General features: G+C 43.1%; 2 long non-coding RNA genes across 2 annotated transcripts; both read left to right on the plus strand.

Annotated features, from left to right (window-relative positions):
• Positions 1-11049: 11049 nt before the first annotated feature.
• Positions 11050-14002, plus strand: LOC124695417. Its single transcript, XR_007000565.1, has 3 exons — positions 11050-12365; positions 12604-12649; positions 13025-14002. It is a non-coding gene; the product is annotated as an uncharacterized LOC124695417 (long non-coding RNA).
• Positions 14003-14005: 3 nt separating this feature from the next.
• LOC124701377 lies at positions 14006-14835 on the plus strand. Its single transcript, XR_007002009.1, has 2 exons — positions 14006-14052; positions 14552-14835. It is a non-coding gene; the product is annotated as an uncharacterized LOC124701377 (long non-coding RNA).
• Positions 14836-22708: the final 7873 nt, after the last annotated feature.

A 22708-nucleotide genomic window follows, 5' to 3' on the forward strand; every position in this document is an offset into this window, starting at 1 on the left:
TTAGGAATTAGACGACGCTGAGGTTCAACAACGAGCTTCGCATCATCTTCCATATTAATGGCGTGTTGGCAAATAGAGGGAGAAATCCCCTTCAAGTCATCAAGAGTGTAGCCAATAGCACCTCGGTGTTTCTTCAGTATTTCCAATAACCTTTCTTCTTCAAACTCTGAAAGCTTAGAACTAATAATAACATGATATATTTTCTTATCATCAATATGAGCATATTTAAGAATAGGTTGACGAAGGAAAATTTCATCAAGCTCATCTCTTTCTTCCCTAAAAACTTCACTCTCACTATTCTCTAAATGTTGCTGCAAAGGATTACTAGGAGCAAGAGCAATAGATGCACTACTTGTTCAACTTTAAAATCACTATTAGGCGAATCAATTTTATAAGGAGTTTTGGTAAATTTAGAGAAGTTAAACTCATAAGATTCACCAGACAAATTTAGTCAAAATTTTCTCTTTCTTGCAATCTATAATAGCTCCACAAGTATTTAGAAAAGGTCTACCAAAAATGATAGGACAATATTTACTAGCAAGCAGAACCAAGTACCAAAAAGTCAGCAGGATATTTAATCTTACCACATAGAACTTCCACATCTCGAACAATACCAATTGGAGAGATAGTTTCTCTATTAGCCACCGAATAACCACATCAATATCTTCAAGTTCACAAGAACCAATTTCGTGCATAATCTCCGTGTAAAGCTCATAAGGAATAGCACTAATACTTACACCAATATCACATAAACCATAATAACAATGATCACCAATTCTAACAGATAGCATAGGAACACTAGCTTGCTTGGACTTATTAGGATGTGAAACAATATTAGAGGCATCTTCACGAGAAAATAATATGACCATCCTCCACATTTTCAGTCACAAGATCTTTAATAATTGCAACAACGAGTTCAACTTTTATTTGTTCTTCAGGTTCTATAGGTTTCTTTTCACTTTTATGAACCGCACTATTTATAACGAGTACTCCTTTATTTTAGCAGGGAAAGGAGTTTTTTCAATATAAGCTTCAGGAATAACATGATCAACAGTTTCCACTACAACACATTTATTTATAGATGAATCAATTTTATCTTTATACGGTTCATGATACTTATCAAAGTTCTTCTTAGGCAATTCATAATGAGAAGCAAAAGCTTTATAAAGATTTGCAGCAACTTGAGAATCAAGACCATAAGTAGCACTCATATTACGAAATTTATCGAGTATCCATAAAAGCTTCAATGCATTTATAATCATAATTTATACTCGATTCTCTATCCTTGTCGTTCTCCCATCCTTCAGTATTTTCTTGGATCCGATTAAGAAGGTCCCTTTTAAACTCTTCCTTGTTGCGTGTAAATGATCCAGAACAAGAAGTATCCAACAAGGTCTTGTCTTAAAAAGAAAGTCTTGCATAGAAATTATCAATAATAATATTACCAGGAAGCTCATGAATGGGGCATTTGAGCATTAAAGACTTCAATCTCCCCCACGCTTGGGCAATACTCTCTCCTTCGTGAGGCCAAAAATTATATATGCGATTCCGATCTTTGTGAATCTCACTTGGAGGATAGAACTTAGAATAAAACCGGGCACAATATCATTCCATTCAAGAGAATCCCCATTATCCAGTAATTTATACCAATGCGCCGCTTTACCAGACAACGATATAGAGAATAGTTTCTTCCTCACTTCATCCATAGAAATACCGCACACTTGAATAAACCGCATAATTCATGTAAGAACAATAAATGATCTCCGGGGTGGACAGCTTCCATCCCTCGTATAACGGTTATCCACTACACGTTCAATAATTTTCATAGGTATTTTGTATGGTATTTCTTCCTTACCTCGGCGCCTCATCCACTACCTTTGCAGTAGTAGTAGATTTCCCAAATAAACACTCAAGAGAAGATCTCTCCATAATGAATTATAGCAGAGAGCAGTAAATAAAATCAGCACAAACAGTAGAAATTTCCCTTACCAATTCCATTTACCAATAGCGCTTCACTCCCCGGCAACGGCGCCAGAAAGTAGTCTTGATGACCCACAAGTATAGGGGGTGTATCGTAGTATCTTCGATAAGTAAGAATGTCGATCCCAACGAGGAGCAGAAGGTGTTGACAAGCGGTTTCGATGAAGGATTCACTCGTAAATGCTCACAGACAAGTATTCAGGGGGTTTTGATGTAACAGATGAATAAAGTACGAGTAAGTAAAGTGCGAGAGTAATAATTGCAGCGACTGGCCCAATCCTTTTTAGCACAAAGGACAAGCCGGTTTGTTTACTTATAATAACCAAACGTTCTCGAGGACACACGGGATTTTAGTCTAGTGCTTTCGCTACATACGGCTAATTAATCTTCATTGTTTTGATAAGTGTTGTGTGGGTGAACCTATGCTAATGTACCGCCCTTCCTAGGACTAATACATACTTGTGATTATACCCCTTGCAAGCATCCGCAACTACAAGAAAGTAATTAAGATAAATCTAACCACGACCTTAAACTCGAGATCCTCGCTATCCCTCCCGCATCGATATACCAACGGGGCTCGAGGTTTCGTCACTCCGGCAACCCCGCAATTGGCAAACGAGTACAAGATGCATTCCCCTAGGCCCATAAAGGTGAAGTGTCGTGTAGTCGACGTTCACACGACACCACTAGAAGAATAACACCACAACTTAAATATCATAACATTGAATATTACTCAACCATACTTCACTACTAACATTTAGACTTCACCCATGTCCTCAAGAACTAAACGAACTACTCACGAGACATCATATGGAACATGATCAGAGGTGATATGATGATGAATAACAATCTGAACATAAACCTTGGTTCAACGGTTTCACTCAATAGCATCAATAACAAGTAGAAATCAACACCGGAGAGTTTCCCCTATCAAACAATCAAGATCAAACCCAAATTGTTACAGCGGTGACGGCGTGCAGCGGTGGAGACGGCGGTGATGATGATGAAGATGATGATGATGGTGATGGAGATGATGTCCAGCTCGATGACGGTGACGATGGCGTCGATTTCCCCCTCCGGGAGGGAATTTCCCCGGCGGATCTCAGCCTGCCGGAGAGCTCTTTTCTCTCTGGTGTTCTCCGCCCCGCAGAGGCGGTTGTGGCTCTTCGCGATGTACCCCTGGAGCTTAGGTTTTCGGGACGAAGGCGTACGCGAAGAAAAGGAGGCGAGAGGGGGCTGTGGGCCCCCTCCTCACAGGGCGGCGCGGCCAGGCCTTGGGCCGCGCCGGCTTATGGGGTGGGCCCACCTCGGGTCCCCTCGGCTCCCCCTTCTAGCTCCCTTCGTCTTCTGGAAAAATAGGATTTTTCATACAATTTCCGTCAACTGTTGATCTTCCGAAATATTGCATTCTGACGGCGCTTTTTCCAGCAGAATCCTGACTCCGGTGCGCGATCCTCCAATAATCATGAAACATGCAAAATAGATGAAATAACATAAGTATTATCTCCAAATATGAAATATATCAATGAATAACAGCAAATTATGATAAAAATAGTGATGCAAATTGGACGTATCATCCTCCACCAGATGGTTCAGACAATCTAAGCAGGGGATTTAAGAGTGGTATGAGTACGAGCGTACTCAACAAGTTCATTATAGAAAAGAGGTGTTTGATGCACTAGCTACGATATCAGACCAGAAAGTCTAATACCAATGCAAGTTTTGATAAACATTTCTTCAAGAGGTTGCTTTTATTTCGAAGAACTATGTCCGTCAGCCTTCACCGGTTTACTAGAACTTCATGGAGTTCCTTTCCGACAGCGTGTCGCAGTTCCAAATCCGGAACAGGGAGTGACAGGTCACGGTTCTTTACACTCTGCAGAGGTGTGTTGTTTTACCCATAAGAGATCTTAACCTTGGTGCCAACCGGGCAGCTTTCCCGTCCACACTTCCTTCGGTGTGAGGCCCGGTATAAGGTCTAGCCAATCATGTTCCTCCGCTACCTCGAACACCCACCCTTTGTTGCATGCCCCGACCCTGGGTCCTCGCCGGTCCCATGATTCCCATTTTAGGGTGGACCCCGACCACGGCGACAGTCTGGGATCGAACCAAACTCCTTCGCCGGTAGCTGCAACCCATCCTAGACCGCAATACCGTGGGGACTTAGGACTCCCCAGCCTCACCAGCTTGCTCCTTCGGGCGACAAGTGTACTACGGACAATGCCGTGGGGACTTAGGACTCCCCAGCCTCACCAGCTTGCCCCCTTGGATTACAAGTGTACTACGGTAAAGTGCATCCGTTGATGAACGAGAGGTGGAAACACTTTTGACTATTCTGTCCCACTCCGGATCTTATGGTTAACACGGGTATTACGGCACAAGAATCATTGGACGACATTTGTTGTTTAATCCTAGATGGATATAAACCCTTGCAATGGAACCTCCACCATATCAACACAATCCATGGTTCCATTGCCCACCACTTAGTCATGTTCATAGTTATGAAAATAATGGTTTTGCTTTTTATGCAATAGTGATAAACATAGTACTTTGCAAGTAATTTGATAGAAATACTCAGATGACATGAGCAAGCGATGAACTTGCCTGAACACTGCAAAGTGTTGCAGTTGGATGGTGTGGACTGACCCTTGTCCTCTCGCTGCTGAAAAATAGCATCATTGTCCGATAAGGGCAATGGTTAAAGAAGCATTTATGCATGATTCCAGTTTTAGGGTTTGTTCCCCCCTTCCGATGTCTTTATCATTTCATGTGAGAGGTTAATACTAAGAATGACTTAGGGATACTCTATATAGGGTAAAATTCAACCTTGAAGTTGTCAAGGTGTTTTTTAAAGTCCAAAAGAATTTATGGACTTATTTTCATTATTGAAAATATATGAGGTGTGATTTAAATGATTATTTAAATCATCAAATTTGAACTTATTTTTGTTTGTCTTCAAAAATTCAATTCCATATTTTATTATGATAGAGAATTTTATACTGAGTGATTTTCATATTTTTAATTATTTTTTTAGAGCTATATTTATTTTATAAAATTAAGTGAAAGATTTTACTTAATTGGGCATTTATGAAATTCCAAAAATGCCCTCGGCCCACCTCGTCGGGGTGAACCCGAGTGGGTTGGGCTCAACCCCACTGGCCTAGTCCGGCCCACTCGGTCGCCCTCACTTCCTCTTCTCTCTCCCTTGCGAAACCCTAATCCCCTTCGGCTCCCGCGACCAAAATCGCCTCCGCCATCGCCGCTTTAATCCGGCCGCCTCCGGCCATCACCGGCGACGAGATGCGGCGGATCTGGTCCGCCTCTCGATGGCGGACTTGATGGTCCGCGTCGATCTGACGCTTGCTGCTTCCTCGACTCGCCCCCAACGCCTCCTCTCGCCTGCCGTGATGTGTCGCGGTGATTTCGTCGCCGCCGACGCTTCTCGCGTCGTGGCGTCGCCGTGCCCTGCCGTGGTGATGCTGGGCGCTGCGGCGCTGCCGTGGCCTGGCTTGGCCTAGCGCCGCCGTGCCCCGGCGTGTGCCGCCGTGGCCGCCATGGCCGCGTTCTTCGCTCCGCCTCACTGGTGAGTACCATCGTCTCCTCTTCTTCCTCTCTGTTCTGTTCTCTTCTCTCCTCCTCCTCTTCTGCACCTTGCTCAGTCACTGGCTTGCATCTCCTTGTAGAGATGCTCGCCGTGCCGATGCTCTACTGATGTGCCTTGCTAGCCTGCGTATGCTGCTGTGCTGCTGTTGTGCTCCATTGGCCTTGGCCATTGCTACCATGACCATGCCAATGCTTGTATTACTGCTGTGTGCAGCCCTGCCTTGCCTCTGTGCAAGATTTCCTAGGCTCGGTGCTTGCCTATGCTTGCAATTCTGGCTTAACTCTATCTCTGTGCCTCTGTTCTTGTTATTAGACTTGCTAAATACTCAAGTGTATTCATTTATGTGGCCCTGGCTTGTTTACTGGGTGTATTCCTTGCAAATTTGCAAGTGCCGGTGCTTGTTTGTGTGATGATTAAAGAGTTCCGCTCATGGTAGGCTCTGCTTTGCTTAATTGTTGTCCATATGCATCAATTCCTTGATGATGTGCTTCTGGATACAATCATAAAATGGTTTATATGACTATCTGTGATACAATTGTTCATGTCCTGTGGCCAGTTTAGTTATCTGGTTCATGTGTTGATGCTAGAAGTAATTCTAGCAGCCTTTAGCATGCTGTAGCAAGCTCTGGTGATCAAGTGATCATCAGCTGCTGGTTTATTGCTTGCTGAACTTACTGCATGTGACTGTCTGGTGCTTGTCCTGGTGATTGTGTATCACCATGCCTTGTGCTGGTGCAGGTCTTGCCTGATCAAGTGTCTCGCTGTTGCTTGCAAAGTGATCCTCTCGGGTTATTTGCAAGTGTTTATACCACTCTGGTTGCTTGTGTATTTCAATTATCTATTTAGTTTGGCTTGATCACATGGATAATTGATGTGAACTGCTCTGCAGAGAATGATCATTTCATTGAGTTTGGCAGGGCTAGATGGATGCCAACACTTGGTTGTGTACCCTAGCCCTCCTTTTGAACCCTACTCGGGTGATGATAACTCGTGCATGGCTTATTGGTTTGGACCGATTGAGTGGTTGAGGTGACCTTGACAGAGAATTTATTGCTGTTTAGGTAGCTCCCACCATTGTTGGCTTGCTGTGGCTTAGGAAATGCATCACTGACAAATCCATGTTGGATTTCCAGTGGTCTTTGCTGTTGACAAACAAGAATAGGCACAAGTTGTGTCTATCTGTCTAATGGTGTGCTAGGCCTAAGGTGCTGAGTGGTTTTGGTTGAATGGATAGGATCATTTCCTTGATGGATTTCTTTGGTTAAACCACTGTTTTGGTTAACCAGTGTTCCCTTGGTGATTTCCTATTTGCTTCACCCATATTTGCTTGCACCACTGACTTGGTAGCCAGATGATGACACAAACAGGGTACTCACACCCTATGGCTTATGTGTGATTGATGCACATGCTTGTTTATGAGCAAAACAGATGCTTTCCCATGATTCTTTGGGTATACCTCACTCCAGCCTCCTAGAAATGTGTTGGTGTAGAGGGTTTGCTTCCGGATGATGTGTGAAGCTTGCCCCTGCTCCTCCCGCTGGCTGGTGATGATTGATTTGTTTCGGTGACTTATGGAATGGGTTGAACAGTCTCCGGCTGTTCCACCCGTTCTTGCTCGTTCTTGGTGTTCTTACCCTTGTGAGTTGCTCGTTGATGAACCGCTTGAGTTCGGCGGTGGAAAAGGTTTTATACCATCCTCTCTTTGCTCTCCTGGTCGACAGCTGAGCCTGGCACCCTTTTGGTGACTCCCCTGGCTTGTGTGTGCTGTTGTGCATGCACCAAGCCTGGTGAGCAGTTAGGTTGTGTGTGTGTGTGTCCTGGACTTGGGACTTGAGCTGTGAGAGGATCAGCTCGGAAGCTTTGGTCATATCCTCTCCAATTCCATTTTATTTCTAACCTGCCAAGTGGCAATGCCACTTGGCATAACTTGTGTTTGTTGTGTTTGTGTGCAGGTTTTCAAATGATGATCAAATGAAGATGAAGATCATCAAGCTCAAGCTTAAATGAAGATTAGCTTGTAGTTTTAGGATAGAATATGACATTGTACTTTTCTTTTATTTTCTTTTTCAATTTTGCCAATTCTTGTAATGTGTTGTAATACTCCTTTATTTCAATTATGAATATTGTAAAGACAATGTATATTGTGTGTTAATCAATAAAGCTCAAGGTTTTCTCTAATGAGCTTTACTTTTCATTTGTATTGTATTATTTATAATTTACTTAATGAATTTCCTCACAATTGAATTATGAGGTATTTATTTAATGTTTGAATTTGAAATTCAAATTCCACTTAGGTTTGAATTCAATCATAAAACTTAAAATTGAATTCAGTCATGCAACTTAAGTTTGTAATGCAATACTCTCCTCTCTTCTCAAAACCCTAATTTAGTTAGGTGAGAATCAAGTTTGTCGCACTCTCGAAACCCTAACCCTGTAAGGTGTCGAGAGAGAAACTTGTCCCCCTTCGATGCAGTTTTGTTTTAAAAGCGCGAAATTTCCCCGGAATTTACGATGCAATGCACATCCCTTTCTAAAATCTACCCCTCGATCGTCTCTAAACCTGGGACATTACAGCATAGTAGGGCACTGCCATGAATTTGGTGTATGTTTGCCTCCCGGGGATAGCGTGGTACCGCGATTCCCAATTCACCACCTCAAACTTAAGTCGTTCTTTCCTGAAGTTATCGGGTTTGCTGAAGACAATGTCTAGGGAGATCTTGACGAGAGGGTATGAAGGCAAGGTCGGGATGATGCCGTGGAAGCCTGTGTCATATTCTTGCAACATGTCGGTTGTAATGCACATTGCCTTCATTGTACTAGCGAACAAAAGGTTTAAACTGCTACCCCGGTCCATGAAGACTTTGCTCATTTTGAACCCGTCAATATGTGCTTCGACTACCAGTGCAGCGTGGCCTGGCCTAGGAACGGCCATCGAATGATCGGCCCTGCTAAACAGGATGCTTTGCTCGAACCAGTCGATATATTCTGGGGCGTTCACTATAGTGACTTATGCGAGATTTATCTCCCGCGTAAATTTCTTCAGTTCCCTTTTGGAAACGCTGGTCTTGTGGATCATGTTCACCTCCCCCCCCCCCCCCGTGGTGTAGGGAAGACTTCGGTCGGAGCGCGAGGTTGGACCTGCTGATCCTGGGGTTGCGACACGGCGGATTAGAGGCGGGTGCTCCATGTGTCGTCTATGCGTTAGCACCGGAGTTTAGCATCTCGTAAAACTTCTGAAGCTCGAGAAAATGCCGACAATCCCTGAGCAAATGAGTTGATTTCTCCACGTTGTCCTTTGAGTCGATGTAGGCGTGCATGTAACAGGGAGCATCCAGCTGCTCTGCGGCCTGTAGGTCGGGCACCCGCGGGGTGCGGTCCCGCCGGCTGCCTCCGGATTCACTCTGATGGTTCACCTGATGGTCATCGCGTTGATCGCTGCACTGGTCCCCATGCCGTTTAGTGTGACCAGCTGCAACCATGTTGGTGTCGTTGGCCATTTCGTAACCGTGACTTCTCCTCTTCTTATGGCGATCGTTGCCGCAATCTCTTCGGCTACCCGAGTCACTCAGGTGTCATTGATTGCCTTCATCACCGTCACTGCGTCGGCGAGATTTTCGCACGTGGTCTCCGCCATCAGCTCAGCTGTTGGTGGTTTTCATCAATTTGGTGATGGTCTTTGATAGGTCAGCCGCCAATTGTCATCGATTAAGTTATGATTGCTCCTTGACCAGTCGAACGCAGTTCTGCGATGCATCCCACTTCGTCTGGGAGACTAAGATGGTGGTGCCGGTGTTGTTTCCGTTAGCTTTTCCATCCCGCTGCCGATCGTTGTTGGTGTGCGCAATATCGGCTCCGGTCTCCGGGTCAAAAGTGACGCAGACCTAGTAGCGTGCCAGCCGAGCCGCGGATATAGGGATGATGTCACCGTGGTTGTCGATGCTTTCTTTGTCGACGGAGTATTTGATGCCGCACACAAAGGGAGGGGCATCCGAGCCGACCTCATGCCTACTGTCGCAACAGGTGCAGTAGTACAATGCCAAATCCAATGACTCAGAGTCATCAGATCCGACGAACATTGTAGTCGTGGTACGGCGCGATGATAACGCCGATGGTGATGAAGGAGCCGACATGATCAGTGTTGTCGGTGCAGTCGGTGAATTTGCAGGCGATAAATCAGCCACGATTAGTGATGAAACAATAGACGTGGCAGTCAATGAAGTCGTGGCTGCTGCAGGTTCCGAGTAGATCGATACTGGAAGTCGAAGAACACTGCCGGCACTGAAGCTGAGGTGGATGCTCCCAATCGTCAGGTCCATCCCTCCGCGTAAACCCGAGAAGGCCGAATGCGATGCGAAGGTGTGGGGGTGAACTCGAAGGACTCGAAGCAGATCGAGTCCTCCAAGACCGGCGATGACAGAGCCGATGCAGTCGATGCCGAAGGCATCATTAGAACAACCGATGATGTGCTTTGAACGAGCAGAGTTCCCACAGACGGCGCCAATTGACGAGGGATCTCCTCGGCAATGCCCACCATGAGGGGCTTAGGGTTGATGGAATCATGCAGGTTAGCACAAGACATTGGATACCAAATGAACAGAAGGCAAGATTTACCCAGGTTCGGAGCCCTCGATGAGATAAAACCCTTACTCATGTGTGTCTGATCTTGATTATGGGTGAAAAGGAGTACAATGGGGCAGACGATAGACTGTATGATGGTGATCTCACCGAGAGGCAAGTTTTCTAGGGTTTGGTGTATGCGAGATTGTGTAGGGTGTCCTCCGGCAGGCCCTCTCTTGGCCTTTATATAGGAGGTCAGGTCTCAAGAGTCCTGCACAGATTCGACTAGATTACAACAAGATCTAATCTATCTATTCCTTATGCGACGTCTCCTTGCCTTGTCCGTCAATAATCCGCCTCCTTCCTTCTTAACAATTTTGTGCTTTTATACATACCGGAGATGGAGATGTGTGATGATAATAAATGCTTACTCTGATAAATTGGAAACACAAAACAAGACGAGGGAAAAACTTAATTTTGCAACCGATACAACGTAAGATTATTATCGAGCGGCATGCTTCATGAGCACCCAACCCAACTAAACAAACTAAAAAAAAAACATCAAGATTGCTACTCTGCGCGTGCTTCAACAAAAAACAAAGTCAAAAGAAGAGAACGAACATCTCACGGTATGATTGCTGCACCCCCATGGAGCTCTCACAGGCGTTTGGATTTTGGGCCGTCCGATCGAGCTGACGTGGCGCGATCTCGGCCAGCCATTCCATCCAGAGCGCGAGGCCCTCCCGCAGACCCGCATTTTATCCACGGGTCCTGTGAAGCCCGCTCGGCCCAGACTCTCCCGTCGCGCGTGGCTGCGAGCTCCAATCCCGTCGCTCCCTCTCCCCTTCCTCCTCCGCTCCCAGCCGCCGCCTCCGCTCCGCGCCCGCCCTCCGCGCCCGCGACCGAGGTCGGTCTCTTCCCAATTTCTTTCTCTCCACGATCCTCAGCCCTAGGTTGCTGCTGTGCTTGTCCGTGTTGAGCTCTGCCTCCTCTATCTTGATGCCATGGCTGCCCAACGCCTCTTCCCCTCTCCCCTAAATCTCTAATCCAATCCCTTTCACCTCCACTCTGGTCCTTTCTCCTCTGCCAGTCTTCTCTATGGATGGAACAGGGAGGGGAAAAGGTGAGCAGTGCGCCATGCATGAGGAGACGTTCCTCCATGTGAAGGAGCAAGTGGGGAAGCTGTATACGAGAATCTGCTTCCATCCCCGTCCTCTCTGCCTGCAGCTGGCGGCCAACGGCCGGGCTGTCTCTGCCCCACCACCGCGACGCCTCATCCTGTATGGGGAGAGAAGCACATCAGGTACGGAGCCATTCACTAGGTGTTGATTCAGCACAAGTTTGGCTCTAGCTAGGGCATGTGTTTTCCCATGTCCTTGGGTGCTATTTTCCCTACTGATTTGTCTTCTCCTCGCCCTATCTCTTTTGATCTTATCCCTCTCACCTTTGTTTGTTCAGCTCTTTATAATTTGCGCCTAGAAGGTGTTCGGCGAAAAGGCAATATGGTTGCACATAAGGATTAATCCATGTAATATATTCTACTCAATATTTTACATTTTCTAGAATTTAGCTACATCCAACCATGGCTTGCATACATATTGTATCACCCCTATCAATTATGTGACTAGCAGTCCCCCGATAGCCAATGATAGTTACGTGCCAAAATAAACCTATTCAATGGACGAACTAGCAGATTCTATGTATATATGCCTACAAGGTGTTTGACAAAATTCCAAACAGGTTGTTCTCATATTGTGTTTCATATTCTTTCGATTTTCTTGGTTGAGAGATAAAGAATTAAAACTGAGTTGTTTGGTTGACCATCTTAAGTACTGGTTAGCAAATATATGGACCTATATTATGCCTTCGATTTTAGTTGGAATAAAGTTATATCACTCAATTAAATTATTTCTTGTATATTGTCTAACACACTTTAACCTTACTCTAATCATTGAATGGTTTCCTTTTTCAGTCTCGAGCTTTCTAATGATCTATGCTACTAGAGAGGAGGAAAACAAATATTTCAATTCATATTGGTTTCATTCTCCTACTTATTGCTTTTTATTTTGCATGTGTTATACAATCCACTATCTAAAATAATGCCAGCCAGCAAGCAATTGATATGTATTCAGTTGACTTTGGCTGTGCTAACTTTATCCATATTTGTACTTGCAGATTGCAAGCAACCTTTCGGTGGTGTATTTGCAACCTATCGACTATCCAGGTTTGTCGATCAAGCTGTTTACAATTTTAGTCTCTTATCTTTTCGCTCATTTTCATGATCGTTCTATAATTTTATATAGTTCGTTCTGTCTCGGTAAGAAAATCTTGAAGATGCCTCATAAATTTAATGTATGACTAGAATTTGTTCTTTTTATTGTCACTAAATATATATCCCTTCTTTCCCCGGCTATTAGGAATTGTAGGTTTGGCTCTCTTACATTTTGTTTATGAATATGCAGATTTCCATTGAACTTTCTTGGGGATCTCTACCTAATAAGCAAACAGGTTAGTAAAGTGATAAACATCCAACTGAATGATATCGTGTAGAATTGGTTAGAATTTAGAAGCGTTCTCCACTGATGATTAACTGTGGGAGCATGTACTCTCTTTGGATCTCTTTGAGAACAATGATAATTCTTATGTACCTCTTTTTGCTAACAACATGTACTCTCTTCGGATTTTTGATGGCTTATTTTTACTGCTATACCTATTAAGTACTGATGCAAACATGGTTGCCTAATGTCAAAAAATAGCGTTAAGTGGGAGCTAAAGCTTGCTTTTTCATAGTTACAGTTACGATCAGTGCATATTGTGCTATTGCAATATTTACCCCTTAATATATTTCAAGGTAAATACGAGCGTATGTTGTATTATCTTTAGCAGGTTATTTTCACAAAGGTATTGGGAGAGCGAGATGCCCAGGATTAAAGAAAATAAAAAATCATAACAGGGTATGTATTTGCTGAGACGCTCTTCTTCTCACTAACTTGGGACTTTTACGATGCCACCGTTGCTGTTGGGAATGGTTCTCTCTTCAGTATGACAATAAACTCATTTTTACTGAGAAAACAGTACGCTCATTCAGCAGCAAATAGCACAATGGGATGATTTTTTTCCCATGCTAATTAGAATGCCAATGTTTTGCTTCCCACCTGCTTATTTGTATATCAAATGACTAACCTTTCTTGTGTCTTGATATAGCTGCATGCATACGTTCAGCCAGATGCTCATTGAATGGTTATCATACTCTTGGTGAGATTATAGCTACTTTGTCATGCATCTTTTTTCCTCTTCTGGCATTTTGGTCCCATTTCCATTTCCCTCCCTCTTACGATCAGTGCATATTGTGCTATTTCGTTCAGACTCTTTGATACAGCTTCAGGTAATATTCAGTCTTTTAATTTAGTAGCTTAAAAGATTGTTGAGAAGTAGTCTGGATGGTTTTATCTAGCGAGCCAGCAATTTAATATAAAATTGGAGATGTTAAGCTTGTACTTGCATGATAAATACAGAAGCATTTTCTACCAATACTTCACATGAAAAATACATGGGAGTAAATGGGCCAACAATGGGAAGCTTTGTCGCAAGAGTCCCTGCTGGCATGGTTCTCTCACCTAAAAAGCTACTTTTACAGTACATTTCTTTAGTTTATTGATCACATTGAAAATTTGTATAATTATGGCCAATTCTGTCTTTATTTGCATGCTTTGAACTGTGGTACTTCATTAACACCAAAATACTTTTCCATTTACACAAAACAATCTTTGCCTAGACTGTGGCCTCAAATGAACAAATCCTTGATTCTCCTACCTCTACATAATAGTTGTCCTGAATTGTCTTTTTATCGATTGTATAGGCTATTGTGGATGTGGGAGATGCTACACTCACTGGCCCTCAAATACTAAAGGGTACTACTTGTTGTCATTTAAACAATCATGTGGCCGATTTATGTAATCCAAAGAACAAATATATGCTAGCTGCCTGTATGTTAGTTACATCTCAAATGCCAATGATGTTTTTCAACCATTTCTATCTCCAGTGTTGCTAAATCGATGTCCTCTACTCATGATGTTTGAAAGGAAAAAAAAAGCCTTTTCAGATATTGTTATAGTTCGTTTTGTGATGTCTTTCCCCTGGTCAGGTAATTAAACCTGCTTGGTGGCCGACCCCATCCATATGGCACTGTTGATCTATTCTTCCATTTGTAGTTTGCTTCTTGCTTTCTCTCTTTGTTTGCAACTATTTTTTTGAATAATACACCTACCACATATTTGCAATTCAGAGGTCTAAAACATATGGAATTGTACCATGTTATTTTGCATAAAGAATACCAACAGAGTGTTCCTGTTGTTTCCACATATGCATGAATTCTTGATCTTCTCAGCGTATGTTCTGTTTAAATTGCAGTGTCATTTACAACCAGTAGCCAAGGTTTGCGCTCTGTATTGTAGTAGTACCACTACGACAGTTATGAGAAAGGAGGAAGGCAAGGCATAAAGGATGCTTCATTGCTTAAAGTCTAATGTTGTACTTTTTCATTGCATAAAGTCTACTGTGATTCTGAACTTCTCATGTATTCAGAGCTGCAGAACCTTGCATATGGAGAAGCAATGTGTTTATCTTTAAAATTATATTGATACTGCTATGTGTAATATGTTTTCCTGCATCTTATATATGGCCTACTTGTTGGATGGTGATTTATAATCGATCCTTATAAAAGCATAATATAGCATTTTCCCAATTCTTTCGGAAGATGTATATAAGGGTTTGCTACTTTGTTTGTGATTTCTTTCCTTTCATCCTATTTTTTCATCGTATCGAATTTTCTTTGTAAAACCTAAAAAATGTATTATCATTTTTCACTCAATTTTCATCGTCGTAATACAAACTATTTCACGGGATCGTGCGCCAAGGCGCACATCTAAATCTAGTTACATGTAGAAACGCTGCATGCATGGATCGATAATTACGGCTAGCAGTTGCCCTCTCTGTTATGGTATATGCAGTAGTTAGGGCGTCCGGAGTAGGGGGCTCCGCGCCCACCGCAGGAGCTACCCCGTAAGCACTTCGTCTGGTCTGGCTGCAACGCGCTCTCGCTGACATGATCATTACTCGCAAGGCTCTGCACCAAGCCCAGCTCCGGCTCCACCGTCACGTTATCCGGCCTCCACAACACCGCCATCTCACCGTGACCGGCATCCACCGCACCGGCTGCCAGGAAGAAGAGGACCCAAGCTACCACCACGAGCGCATTGCTCTTGCTCTCCATGACAAGTGATAATTATATTTTAATATTTACCAGTGTCTAGCTCCGGCCGGCGCCCCTCTTGTCCTCCTCCAGTGCTCCTCCCCGCACCGTTCCACGTTGCCTCCGGCCGCCGGACTGTTGCGACGGCAAGAAGGCCAGCAGCAGCGAAGCGAACGAACAGTTTGCTGCGCTCCCTCGGTTATGTTGGCTAAATCTTCGTTTAGCAGGCCAATAGAACATTGCCGCCATTTATAAGCAGACGTCCAGACGAGATACCGCGGCACCATTACACTGGAAATTGCACCGACTTTGTCACTATTGATTGTCCAGGCGCCTCGTGACCGTGCCAGCTTGCCAACGTACAATAATTTGGAGCGGTTTGTTGCTTCTATACTTGTCTGTCAGGAAAGAGCCAATCCGATTGGACTACATACGTGCTCATGTCGTTGCTATGCCCTTCGAGTTTGTAGACAAGTATCTTTACTGTTACTAGGAAAAATGGCCGTGTGTTACCATGGCCAATGAATTTAAACCTACACAATCGAAAAATAAATCTAGACCTAGATAAACAGACCAGTAAATCATGAAAGGAGACTGCAATGGTAGAGCAATGACTTCCATCTTTTTGCCCCAAATCTTTTAAAAAGCAGTTTCATGGAGACGGTAAAAACGACGTCTTGCTCATTGATTATTCAAAAGAGGATTAATCCATTGTCCTTACAGAATATGCACATATTTTAATGTGAACTTCGGTATCGGGTCAACATCGCTAAATATCGTCTTGACATAATATAGATTCTATTTGTAAATATGTTACTGCAAATAGTTTATCCAAGGGGAAATACTTATTCAAGTATAATTTAGACTTCACCTAACAAAGAGAAATAAATACCTTAAGAAACTTAAGGTGGCACGTCACTCTCAGGTGACACTGTCCCTTAACAATTCCTTGTACCCTAATGCAGAATACTACTTTGACATAGATCATCTAGGATGTCAAAGCAACAAGCCATTTTACAAATGTCAGTACAATCCAATACTACTATCGTGTGTTCAATAAAGAAAACTCTTGTTATTATCACCCGGATAACAGACTTTTTATGTGCAAACTTTTCAAGAAAGATCGGAATATATGTTGTGCGAAATAAACGGTGCACACAGATAAATAGTCGAAGATTGGGCCAACCACCTAGATGATTCAAATGCAAGATCATAGGTACTTCTCGATTGCATCCTCCCCAGTGTTACCCTGAACTGTTAATCACTCCAAACAAAACAGGTTTTGCCTGTTCACACTATCTGGAAAACTTTGATATGAACAAATTCAGAGATTAACATCAAGAAAATTATTCCCCAACACCTGGGGATAACCTGCTCTAACTCTTGTGATTATCAAGAAACAAAACTGCTTGAGGGCGCTACCGATATCTGGATGTCGGGTTCGCCAGGCTGATGCAATTCAGGCTCGTCCTCGAGGTTGAGCGATGCGTAAGCATAAAAACTATTGCTTTATGCTCGTTGCCTCCAAGCATTGCTTCTTTTTTTTTTGTACTCAATAAGATCGACCGCATTACCCCTTTGTCCATGTTCCCCAGAAAAGTAGGATCAGGAGACAATGAAGTTTTATGGATGAGAAAATAGATCGAGTTTCACCCTAACATAGAGGACAACAGAAAAGCGCACCTGACAGCCTAACAGGAGATGATGCCTCAGCGAGGTAATGAGAAGTGATCAAACAATTGTTGATCATATCAAACACTCACGGATTCAGATACCCATGTAGATGACCTTTTGATTAATCTGGCAATACATCTTTGTGCAAGCCTGTTCAGTCCTTTGGATTTCTTTTGATCATATTAAACTCTTGCGGAATCAAAAACTCATGCCGATGAAATTTTCATTAATCTGGCAATACATCTTTGTGCAAGCCTGTTCAGTTCGTTGAATTTCTGAGGTGCCCACAAACTGAACTTCCTGCAACAGAGGATGACACTAGACATGGACCCGCGCGGTGAGGCTCGTTGAACGGCCGAGGTCAGAGCTTGCTGGCGGGAATCCATCTGCAGGTTGTTGAGCTCTTCATTAAGGATCGCTTTGACGCCATCAGGAGGAGGCCGGACGGCGCTCGCCAGCAGGGCCTCCTCGCCGTCGGGAACCACAACTCGCGGCTGGCCTCCTCGCCAACCCCGTGGCGGCCGCGCTGGTGTTCCTACCGTCCGCCACCATGCTACGAGTGCCGGAACTCGACTGCTGCAGCCTCGAACCATCGCTGTCGTCCGCGTGTTTTCCCGCGCCTCACGGATCTGATGCTACAAAATAATTCTTGTTGGAGGTGTGTCTCCAAGCCGTGGTCGATGAAGCGCTAGCGATCACCAGCCTGATGGGATGGGGGTCACAAAAAGTTGACGGAGCTGCTGAGCAGCCCTTCTTCGCTAGCACGAGGCACTCAAGCTGCGCGCGAACAGCTTCGAGGACATTCTCTGCGACGGCAAGGAGGAGCTCGACGGGTTCATCATTGTCACCTTCCCGATCCTCATACTCTGGAAGCGTCGTAGCTTTTATGTGACGCCCGATTCCTTGTACTACACGGGGAACTTGCCAGAAGATTCACGTGCGAGAGGAGAGCAAGACTTGATCGGGTTCTCGTATTACACTGAGAACATATGGTACGATGAGTTGGCGTGGAAGAGAGCCTAATCGGTAATGAACTCTACCTGAATACACTAGTGAAAAATGTATCTTTTGTCGCGGGCCGTCAGGAGCTTTTATCCCCGGTTTGCAACCGGGACAAGGGACTTTTGTCCTGGGCGGCCTACCAGTCGGGACATAAGTCCACCACGGGTTTGCAAGCAGGACAACTATAGATTATTTTTCGAAATTGTTTTTCAATTTTTTTGTAGGGTAGGATTTAGTGTTTTGCAGTTGTTTTTCAATTTATTTTGTTTTTTCTATTCAAATCTAATTTCTTTGTCACATTTATTTTTTCAAATTGTTTGACTCGTTAGCTTCTCACTTGGACAATTTTTAACACTAATTACACTTAATCTTTAGTCAAATTTAAGTCTTGGTCACACTTCCCTGTCAGGTACCCATCCTCACACTACTCCACCTGAATAACCGACTTCTCTGTTCTTTCCTGTTGTGTTCCCGCGAAGCTGATTGTACCTTGTTGTCAATACTACCATATGAATCTTATTAACTCTTATACCATTGTGTCACTTATCTGTATTTTTTTGAAAACAAAACAAAAACAATTATTTAAGTAAACAATAATATATAGATAATAATATTAAATTCTAATGAAAGTAAAATAAGTATTAAAACTATTTTATTAAATAATATATCCACTATTCATATTATATGGCATATTTAATATCTTTGAATTGTAAATCACATTTGGACAAATAATATGTCCATTATTATTAGAAAATGTGAGGAATTTAAATATGAACTAATTTATTTTTTTATTCATTTTTATTACTATTATTAAACAATATATCAATTATTCATATAATATGGCATAGTTAATATCTTTGAATCTGTAAATCGCATTTGGACAAATAATTTGCCCATTATTATTAGAAAAATGTGAGGAATTTAAATATGAACTAATTTATTTTTTATTCATTTGTGTTGCTATTATTAAATAATATATCCATTATTCATTCTTTTTTGACCTTCAAACCGTAGGGGAGTCCCCCAGGGTAATTTTTATTAACAAAAAGAGAAAGTCCAACAAAGTCTCACATCACCATATTTACAATAATAAGGTTGAGAGAATCAACCCTAAAAGAAAAGAGCTCAAAAGGAGAAAAGGAATTATTCATACTCAAAAGGAGAATCAACAAAGTCTCACATCACCATATTTACAATAATAAGGTTGGATAGCCTCTTTAGTTTATTTCATCCATTATTCATATAATATGGCATAGTTAATATCTTTGAAACTGTTTGGAAAAATAATATGTCCATAATTATTAGAAAAATATGAGGAATTTAAATATGAACTAATTTTTTTTTCATTTTTATTACTATTATTAAATAATATATCCATTATTCATATAATATGGCATAGTTAATATCTTTGAATCTGTAAATCATGTTTGGAAAAATAATATGTCCATTATTATTAGAAAAATGTGAGGAATTTAAATATGAACTCATTTATTTTTTATTCATTTTTTATTACTATTATTAAATAATATATCCATTATTCATAAAATATGGCATAGTTAATATCTTTGAATCTGTAAATCATATTTAGACAAATAATATGTCCATTATTATTAGAAAAATGTGAGAAATTTAAATAACAATATAGTAGAAAGATTTAATATATTGATCGTGACGATACATATGTTCATACATAGAAGGCACACACAACATCACACACCACACCACCATGCATCTACTCATAAATATTAAGTTTGAGGCGATCCCACTGGCTATTGTAGCCAAGTGCTCGGAAATGCCTTCTACCCAGCTCGAAGCCAAGGCGAGCGTCGAGAGAGGCATACTGCAGTTGCTTATGGCTCAAGGGAAAATCGCCCCATCCAAAAATCAACGCCTCTTCTTCTGCTAATTACTTGGCGGTCTTCGGTGGCTTGTTCTTCTTATTAACCTTCTTCTTATGCTCGAGACCCGTCCCAATATAATGATTTGCCAAATCATACAAACTCGGAGTCTGCTTATTTGGGACGGGGTTCCGGAGGATCTGCTGGAGGTTGATCGCAGACGGAATACCAATAATTTCGTAGATACGCAGCATATTCACATCATTGTGGATTACCGCACCACAGAATCTGATGTTCTTATCCGCAAAGAAATCGATGAGAAGTTGTGGCACTTCATCGGCATGAACAATTTGGAAGACCAAAGTCTCTTGCGCCGATAGAGAGTTGAAGGACGGGGGCGTGTTGATTAGCTCTACCCTCACGAGGGTCGGTGAACTCGCAGTCCAAGCCACGACCTTGATTTCCGCGGCATCGAGGAAATCCCTCTTGATGGTGCCGATCCACCTCTCCACTCTCTTCGCACGGAGGGTGTACGTGACCTTGAAATTCATCTTTTCGATGACATCGTAGTAGACTTCAGAACGAGGGAAGTCGAGGGCGCGTGCGAGCTGCACCATTTTTGGACCCATGAGAGACGCCATGAGAGAGGGCCGACCGGGGCGCGGGAGAGAGAGATGTCGGGGCCGGGCTCTTTTTTTGGAGAGAGATGTGACTAATGGTGCAGTTTTGGTGGCTATGGAGATGTGAGGAATAACAAGGCATGTATATAGGGGAGGGAGGTGAAAAGGCCAGCCAACAGTTAAAGGATCGTATGCCGCACCTAGAGGGGGGGTGAATAGGTGCTAACCAATTTTTAGTTCTTTTTCAATTTAGGCTTGACACAAAGGTAAATTCTCTAGATATGCAACTAAGTGAATTTACCTATATGACAAGGTTACCAACTAAGCAAGATATAGCTACGCAATATATAGGAGATAGAATAGGATAGAGGTAACCGAGAGTGGAGCACGCGATGACACGTAGATGATTCCCGTAGTTCCCTTCCTTTGCAAGAAGGTACGTCTACGTTTGGAGGAGTGTGGTTGCTACGAAAGCCAAACCAACAGCCACGAAGGCTTCACTCAGATCTCCCGTGAGCAACGCCACGAAGGCCTAGCCCACTTCCACTAAGGGATTTCCTCGAGGCGGAAACCGGGCCTTTACAAAGTTCTTGGGGCACACATCCACAACCAAATTGGAGGCTCCCAAATCTGTAACAACACAACAATCAACAACAATACATCAACACAAATCAACTAGGGATCCAAAGAGGAACACTAGCAAGAGGGCCCTCAAACAAATGAGGCGGGGAATGTAAATTGCTTCGGTGAGGATGTAGATCGGTGTCTTCTCCTTCGAATCTCCAAAGATCAAGAGCTTTGGTTGGAGGAGGAAGGAGATCTTGCAAATCTTGAGTTCTTGAGGTGGCTCTAATGGTGATGAAGCTTGGCAGATTTTTGTGCAATGATTGAGCAACTTGTCCCATTGGAGAAGAGAGCTATTTATATGATTGGAGCTCTCGGATCCGACCGTTAGGACGTTTTTCGATAACACCGGAAGTTCCGGCCAGGAGGGCCGGAAGTTCCGGCTGGCACCGGAAGTACCGGCCAAGAGGACCGGAACTTCCGGCAGGATGTTTTCGCGACAGACGAGCTGGTCAGAAAGAGATTGGGGCGGAACTTCCAGTGACCGGAAGTTCCGGCCAAGTTCCGGAATTGCGAGAAAACCACTACTGGACATACTGAGCCACAATTGCGATGTTTCCGGAACTTGCCCTGACCGGAACTTCCGCCCTTCTTTGCCGGAACTTCCGGCCAGCAATCAAAAACTTCAAAGAGAACGGCGCTGAGGAGCCACTGCATGAAGCATCAAGGCGGAAGTTCCGCCAGCTGGGGCCGGAACTTCCGCCAGAAAAGAAAAACCTGCAGAAACTTCAGGACAGACATACCATACCACCAGCCAAGTATATATCTTGAAATCTTGTACCTGTCTACATCAACACACATAAATATATACCTAGTGTTGACATCAAACACGCAAAACCCAAAAGGGCGGGAAATGTTCTTTCAATCTCCCCCTTTTTGGTGTTTGATGACAACACAAGTATTTGCAAGGAATGAATAACGTAAACAACAAGAATGTGAGAGATATAGAGGAGTGCTGTCTACGGGTGCTTCTATTCTTGTAGACAGTGTTGGGCCTCCAAGAGCAGAGGTTTGTAGAACAGCAGCAAGTTTCCCTTAAGTGGATCACCCAAGGTTTATCGAACTCAGGGAGGAAGAGGTCAAAGATATCCCTCTCAAGCAACCCCGCAATCACGATACAAGAAGTCTCTTGTGTCCCCAACACACCTAATACACTTGTCGGATGTATAGGTGCACTAGTTCGGCGAAGAGATAGTGAAATACAAGTGGTATGAATGAATATGAGCAGTAGTAACTGCGGCGTAGAAAATAGCTTAGTGGCGTGCAGTTGATGGTAGTAATATTGCAGGAAGTAAAGATGCAGTAATCGAACATGTAGCAGAACAGTAAATAAACAGTGATTGCAGTATTTGGAAACAAGGCCTAGGGATCATACTTTCACTAGTGGACACTCTCAACATTGTAATCATAATTGAATATAAATATAAGCACTTCACTATGCTACTCTGAATTACTCTTTGGCAAGATAACGAACACTAATTCATCATGTAGGCAAACCTTAAAGATGTATTCCCAAGTACTAATGAACACCCCACGCTGTCACTATGAGCATTCACAG

This window comes from Lolium rigidum, chromosome 3 (assembly GCF_022539505.1).
Source record: "Lolium rigidum isolate FL_2022 chromosome 3, APGP_CSIRO_Lrig_0.1, whole genome shotgun sequence".
Lineage (NCBI taxonomy): Eukaryota > Viridiplantae > Streptophyta > Magnoliopsida > Poales > Poaceae > Lolium > Lolium rigidum.